The 8,210-nt window shown below is 35.6% G+C and overlaps 1 long non-coding RNA gene across 1 annotated transcript; it reads right to left on the bottom strand.

The window, feature by feature from the left end:
* Window positions 1-4,818: 4,818 nt before the first annotated feature.
* LOC128286591 (uncharacterized) lies at window positions 4,819-5,837 on the bottom strand. The gene is made up of 2 exons (XR_008277203.1): window positions 5,756-5,837; window positions 4,819-4,982 (listed from the first exon to the last, which is right to left on the bottom strand). It is a non-coding gene; the product is annotated as an uncharacterized LOC128286591 (long non-coding RNA).
* Window positions 5,838-8,210: the final 2,373 nt, after the last annotated feature.

Here is an 8,210-nt window from a genome sequence, read left to right on the forward strand (position 1 = left end):
AGTGACATGTCACTTGTATCCTAATCTATTCCTAAGGTTCAAACAGGCTTTTTCCCTCGATCTCACATTTGTCGTCTTCCATGGAATATCGGAACCGATACTCGGTAGCAATTCATATTTATCAAGTAGTAAACATAATTTGCATATTACTCAACATTAACCACAAAGCATAATATTTCACGATAAAAAATCAGCATATCATATAATTAACATCAATAACTTAAAAATAACAATTATGCTACATTATTTACACATGAACTTACCTCGTATGCGAAAATGGCTACTTTTACCATTTTGTCCACAACTTGGTATTTTCCCCATTTTAGCCCGAATTTTAGTTTTCCTTGCTCTATCATTTAAAATATAGTCTAATTAGGACTCACATTATTCAAATTGACCCAAAATCATATTTTGGAAAAATTACAATTTTTCCCCTAAACTTTTGCATATTTACACTTTTGCCCCAAAGCTCGTAAATTAAACTTCAGCCTATTTTCTTATGTTTTATGACATGCTGATCTGTTTTCCCTTCTATGGAAACATCAAATTCTCACTCTAACATGTACTTATGACTATTAGGTATTTTTACCGATTAAGCCCTTTGGCTAGTTTTCGCTTAAAACCGAGTAGCACAAGTTATCTAACATAATTTAAAACCTCATATTCTATCATAAAACATAAAAATACAAAAATTTCACCTATGGGTATTTTTCCAAATATAAACCCTAGGTTAAATTATTGCTAGCATAAGCTTAATCGAGCTACCGGGACTTCAAAAACATAAAGAACTTGAAAAACGGGGCTAGAATGGACTTACAATCGAGCTTGGAAGCTTGAAAAACCCTAGCCATGGTTTCTCCTTGCTATATTCGGTCATGGGGTTGAAGATGAGCAAAATTGGCTTTTAATTTTGTATTTTAATTCATTTTACCCCTAAATGACCAAAATGCCCTTACTACTAAACTTTCCAAAAATTCCATCCATGTCCAATTTTTGTCCATAGACTTAGAAATTGGTAAAATTGCTATTTAAGACCTCCTAATTAATATTTCAAAACAATTTCATACTAGAAACTTCTAGAATGCAAGTTTTACAAATTATTTGATTTAGTCCCTAATTTCAATTTAAGCACTTTATGCATAAAATTTCTTCACGAACTTTTCACACAATCATGCAATCATATCATAGACCTCAAAATAATCATAAAATAATTATATCTATCTCGGATTTTGTGGTCACGAAACCACTATTCCGACTAGGCCCAAAATCAGGATATTACAACTCTCCCCCCTTTAGGGATTTTCGTCCCCGAAAATCTTACCAGGGTCTTCACTTTTAATCTCATATTCGGTGCCAAAGAACTTTCACTTAGAGTGTACCTCCAATACATCTCTTTAATTTCTCATATGATCTGAAAGCTTACAGTCTCAACTCTCAACTGTTCTTAAATTTTCAACCCTTCTCAGTTTCCCGTGATATCATGACATAAAACTCAGATCTTAGCTTGATTAATGGAGACCGGAATTCTAAGAAATCCAAAAATCAAAGAGACCTAAAATTCCATGAATCTGATGAGTAGGAATTCATTCAATACAGATATGATTTATAGATCTCGCTAAACATTTAACAATAGGATACATCACATTTTCCTCTTTCTGCTATGGAATTAATTCGATATGGCCTCAAGAATAATCTTTCTCATTTCCATCCCAATGTCAACACTGACAAGGATAATTTTGATAGATTCCAATGCTCGGCTTTAACCCCTTTAACAACTCCGATTTTATGTAACATCGAATGCTCTAAACTATCACATTACCTCACCGTCTTGAAACACATCACAATTCATACAACAAGACATTCTTGAAAGTCGAAGTCTTTACTCAATGTAGACTAGTCTAGTTCAGACGCTTCAGTTACCAATATTCTCATCTATCCAAACTTTGTCAACATGTAATAAACTTTTTAGCTTTCACAAGACGAAAACCTTATCATTCGTAGTGACTTTAACTAATATCAAACTCTTTCTAATAAATATACACTTCTCGTTCAGACTATTTACTCTTTTATTTGTACAAAATGAAATTCTATTATCAGACTTGGGAAAAATAATCCTGAAATAATTGTCACATGAAATCTTTCAAATAGATAATTCACCATACCAACTGAAACTCGCGCTTTTATCACTTATGCCTTTACTGATGTCAAATCCTTACACAGAAATTAGAAAAAACCCTAATACTAAAATCACCTCATTACCAAGATCAAATTAGAAGTATAGTCATATTTGACATGATTATCACGAGCTGAAGAACGCACTTCGAACACGAGTCATAATTGACAAATTATGGAACAAAGATAACAAGGAAACTGAATAAAGAAATCCAAGATAGAGAAATCCAGAATAAAGAAATCCAGAATAAAGAAACCCAAGATACGATACTATGCCGAGAACCGAAAACCAAACTCATAGAGAAAATACGAGAATACCCGATAATTCTTCAAAGAAAGAAAGTTCAAGAAAACATCATTTAATCCCATGAAATCAAATATAACAAGATCAATATATCTTCCCATACATATATATCAGATGAAGCATCAAGTAGAAGAAACAGAATCATAATATCATATGTATTCTCTCATCAATTCTTATCAGACGAAATGAAATAGAATACTCGATGAAATAGAGCAATATAAATTATAAACCAGTCAGACTACCAATGCTTTCATCCAACACCGTGATTAAAAGACATTACCATATAACAAGAATTTCTTCGAAGATCAATAGCCATAGAAATATTTACGAGAACGGGTAAACACATAGAACATCTCAAAAGAGATCGCTAAATCTGTCCAAATCATAATCATCACACTCAGATAGTTCACATTTCAAATATCATTTCCCCAACTAGTTCTGCGTCACAAATTTCATATTAAACCATTCACTAAAGAATGCCGATTCAATAAATTTCAATTTACACTTTTCTCAACCTTGCACCGAGTAATTCGATTTACCAAAGAGAATTCCTTCTCTACTCGACAAAGGCATAATTCCAATAATCTTGATATCAATCCGATACTTTACTGGCTCTGACTTTACTTATTAGCTCATTTTCAATCTCTGATCATACTTATAATTATTCTATCACTGAACTCTTTGGGTTCTCAACCGGAAGCTTATTCAGTACAAATCTCATGAAATTCCATTACAAGCACCACTTTGGTAAGGGGGAGGGGTTGTAGGACCTCTGACTCGACTTTCTTATACATACACATATGACACAACTCCCATATCATAGCAACATCATCAAAATCATGTCATTCATTCATGTTGGCTTACACCAATTTTCCTATTGTCCCATTTAGACAATATACTTATGCATACATTCTATGTTTTCTAGATAGCTTTACTTATCCATTCATTTAATTAATTTAATTCATGCTCATGACATCATATAAGGCCAAAAAAACATAGATATTTGCATCACAATCACAACTTTCATTTCGTGCATCATCGTGTACATATCATTACAATCATATAATTCAGTCCAACAATTTAACATAGATAAGTTCATTTCATTATAATCCTTTATCTCATAAAAATTATATATCATTAACATTCATCAACATTTGACGTCCAAATCAAGACAATGACATTTTCATTCATATCATAATATTATGACTTTTATTCATACCTCTACTACTTTCTATTTATTCCGTTCATCTTATCAAGTAAGCCATATATACTACATCATATGAGCATTAAGCAAGTATGGATATTTATCACATATGTATCATAAACTTTTATTCATACTTTTCTAAACCGAGACTTATCATAATGATAATTTTACTCAAATACCTTCACATAACGTTGAACATGGTCGGCGCAGCTCAGTTGGAGAGTACCCTGTCTAAATAAGACGGTACTGTACTCATACGCGTCGGAAGACATCACACTTTCACAGATCAGTGGCATGTATAGCTAAACTTTTACACATGCTAGGTTAGTCCAAGAACTGATTAAACCTGCTCTGATACCACTAAATGTAACACCCCATACCCGAGACTGTCGCTGGAGTCGAACACGAGGTGTTAATAGACTTAATTCATTACTTAAACAACTCAAACAATTTATTTTTAAAATTTTTAGTCAAGCTAATAATCTGCGTCATAGTTGCTTAAAAATTCATATCTCGAGTTACGAAACTCGAAATCCAATTCCATAAATTTTCCATGAGACTAGACTCATATATATATTTACTAATTTGTTTATAGAATTTTTGGTCAAGCAAATTAGTACAGTTTATTAGTTAAAGTCTCCCCTGTTTTAGAGTTTGACAGCTCTAACCTCTATGTATTACGAATTAGATATCTCCCTGTACAGAGTTTCAATGACTATGCCGTTTATTTCTAATAAAACTAGACTAAATAAGGAATTTGTACATATAAATCATGACTTCTAATTATCTTTGAAAAATTTATGGTGAATTTCCAAAGTCAGAACAGGGGATCCAGAAATCGCACTGGCCCTGTTTAACAAAAATTTAAACATCTCATAAAATATAACTCATATACCTGTTTTGTTCCATCCATATGAAAATAGACTCATAATTCTTCAATTCCATATATTATTCATCATCTAATTATATCTCTACTATTTTTAGTGATTTTTTCAAACTCACGTCACTGCTACTGTCTGAATCTATTTTATGGTAAATTTTACCTATTAATGGTTTCCATGGATTAGCCAGCAATTTAGCATACATAACACCAAATATGATCATGATTAGCCATTCCAATGGCTAATCATTACCAAGCATTTCCATACCACTCAATAACCATATCATAAGACCATATACACAAAATGATTATAATGCTATACATGCCATACTCAAAATATACAAGCCATTATGCCAAGATGGTATACGGATAGTGTGAGCGTGCCTCCGACCGTTTCCGATTTCCGAGCTGGCTTGTCAACACTACAAGGAATGAAAAGGAGGGAGTAAGCATAAATGCTTAGTAAGTTCACATGCAAATAGCAAGTAACATAACCATATAAGCAAACATAAAACATCATTTGCATAATCATCACCAAGACATTCATATCACATTTTCATTTATCATCTTACCATATTGTTGTTATATCGAGTTGTCAACCCGAGGGATAAGTACATACCTGTTCAAAGTATCCATTTCACAACACTTACCAATACGTCCCTTTCATCTTGAGTATTCGTCCATTTGAGTAGAACTTTACCCGTTGAACACATCGGAATATAATTCGGATACATGGAAAGTTTGCACATAAGTGCCACATATGTAGCCACGTTACAATGTAACCCGCCCATAAGTGAACTCAGACTCAACTCAACGAGCTCGGATGCCTAGTTACATCTCTCGAACTCGGACTCAACTCAACGAGTTCGGACATTCGCATCCATAAGTGAACTCGGACTCAACTCAACGAGTTCGGATGCTCAACCATCCTAGTGACATGTCACTTGTATTCTAATCTATTCCTAAGGTTCAAACGGGCTTTTTCCGTCGATCTCACATTTGTCGTCTTCCATGGAATATCAGAACCGATACTCGGTAGCAATTCATATTTATCAAGTAGAAAACATAATTTGCATATTACTCAACATTAACCACAAAGCATAATATTTCACGGTAAAAAAATCAGCATATCATATAATTAACATCAATAACTTAAAAATAACAATTATGCTACATTATTTACACATGAACTTACCTCGTATGCGAAAATGGCTACTTTTACCATTTCGTCCACAACTTGGTATTTTCCCCATTTTAGCCCGAATTTTAGTTTTCCTTGCTCTATCATTTAAAATATAGTCTAATTAGGACTCACATTATTCAAATTGACCCAAAATCATATTTTGGAAAAATTACAATTTTCCCCAAAATTTTTTCATATTTACACTTTTGCCCCAAAACTCGTAAATTAAACTTCAGCCTATTTTCTTATGTTTTATGACATGCTGATCAGTTTTCCCTTCTATGGCAACATCAAATTCTCACTCTAACATGTACTTATGACTATTAGGTATTTTTACCAATTAAGCCCTTTTGCTAGTTTTCGCTTAAAACCGAGTAGCACAAGTTGTCTAACATAATTTAAAACCTCATATTCTATCATAAAACATAAAAATACACAAATTTCACCTATGGGTATTTTTCCAAATATAAACCCTAGGTTAAATTATTGTTAGCATAAGCTTAATCGAGCTACCGGACTCCAAAACGTAAAGAACTTGAAAACGGGCTAGAATGGACTTACAATCGAGCTTGGAAGCTTGAAAAACCCTAGCCATGGTTTCTCCTTGCTATATTCGGCCATGGGGTTGAAGATGAGCAAAATTGGCTTTTAATTTTGTATTTTAATTCATTTTACCCCTAAATGACCAAAATGCCCTTACTACTAAACTTTCCAAAAATTCCATCCATGTCCAATTTTTGTCCATAGACTTAGAAATTGGTAAAATTTCTATTTAAGACCTCCTAATTAATATTTCAAAACAATTTCATACTAGAAACTTCTAGAATGCAAGTTTTACAAATTATTCGATTTAATCCCTAATTTCAATTTAAGCACTTTATGCATAAAATTTCTTCATGAAATTTTCACACAATCATGCAATCATATCATAGACCTCAAAATAATCATAAAATAATTATTTCTATCTTAGATTTTGTGGTCACGAAACCACTATTCCGACTAGGCCCAAAATCAGGATATTACAATTCCCAAGATAAGATCAAAATCCCCAAATGGCAGCTCCATCAAATCTCCTACAAAAATCTTATCTTGTGTCTCTAAAGGCACCGCCCTAAAGAGTTTATCTACCTTAACCGAGTGTCCTAAAGGGCTTATCACCGATACCCCACTCACTGTCTCCTCGGGAAGCACACCCAAAGCCCCAGATACATCACAAGCAACATACGAGTGAGTGGAACCCACATTAATCAAAGCAGTGTAAGGCGTGCTATGAATGAAGAATGTTTCGGTTATAACATCAAGAGCGTCACCCTCCTCACGACGTCATGCAGCATAAACCAACGCTGGCTGTCGAGTTTCAGCATGCCCAGCACCCCTGCCAGGTGCCCCACGTCCTCGTCTATTTCCATTGCCACCTCTACCTTGCCCATGACCTCTCTGTGATGGTGGTCCTCCTCGCTGTGGTTGGACGTCCCTTTGTTCCGCAGCTAGTTCCTGAGCTGCTCTTCGAGGACATTCTCTGAACTTATGCTCCTTTGACCCACAACGAAAACATGCTCTAGTACGTTTCCAGCACTCCCCCATATGCACCCTACCACAGTCCCTGCAAGCCTGCGGTCTAAAAGTATTCACTGGACCTGCTCGAACCGGTTCCTCCATTCTAGATCTTTTAACATACCTATTTGTAGCACTCGAGGGTCCAGAATCCCTCCTAAACCTGTGTCAATCCTTCTCACGATTCTACCATTTAGTTCTCTTTACTTCCTCGGCTATCTTAGCCTTTTCTACCAACGCAGTGAAGTCACGCTCCCTCTGTGGAGCTATCAGTATCCTAAGCTCATCGCAGAGGCCATCCTCAAATCAAACACTACGCTCATATTCAGTAGCAACTATCCTGCTGGCGTATCGACTCAGCCTCAAGAATTCTGCCTCATACTCCGCAACAGTCTTATTATCCTGAGTCAGATTCAAAAATTCCTTTCGACGGCCATCCATATAACTAGCTCCAACATACCTCCCCTTAAAAGCAGTCTTGAACAATTCCCAAGTTACTTGTTCAATCGGGGTACTCTCCCTCACGGTGATCCACCATCGATATGCCTCGTCTTGTAGCAATGACACAGCCCCCTTCAGCTTTTGCTCCACAGAGCAATCTAAATTGTCCATGATCCGCTCTGTTGCCTCCAGCCAATATTCAGCCACATTTGGGGCTACTCCAGATACGCCGCTAAAAACTTCTACTCCGTTAGCCCGGAGTCGCTCCGAGATGGATCCCCTATTTACTGTCCCAGTGCTAGCTCTAGCAACTCTTTCTAAAACCCTTAACATTGCTTGGGACAAAGCATCATCCCCCGCAGCCCGATCATAAGACCCAGTCTCAGTTGCCTATGGCACGGATGCCTCCTCAGTTGGTCTATGCCCTGAGGATGAAGATTCCGCTTGTACCCTTTCGCGACCATATCCGCGG

The sequence above is a fragment of the Gossypium arboreum genome, chromosome 13 (assembly GCF_025698485.1).
Source record: "Gossypium arboreum isolate Shixiya-1 chromosome 13, ASM2569848v2, whole genome shotgun sequence".
NCBI classification, from domain to species: Eukaryota; Viridiplantae; Streptophyta; class Magnoliopsida; order Malvales; family Malvaceae; genus Gossypium; species Gossypium arboreum.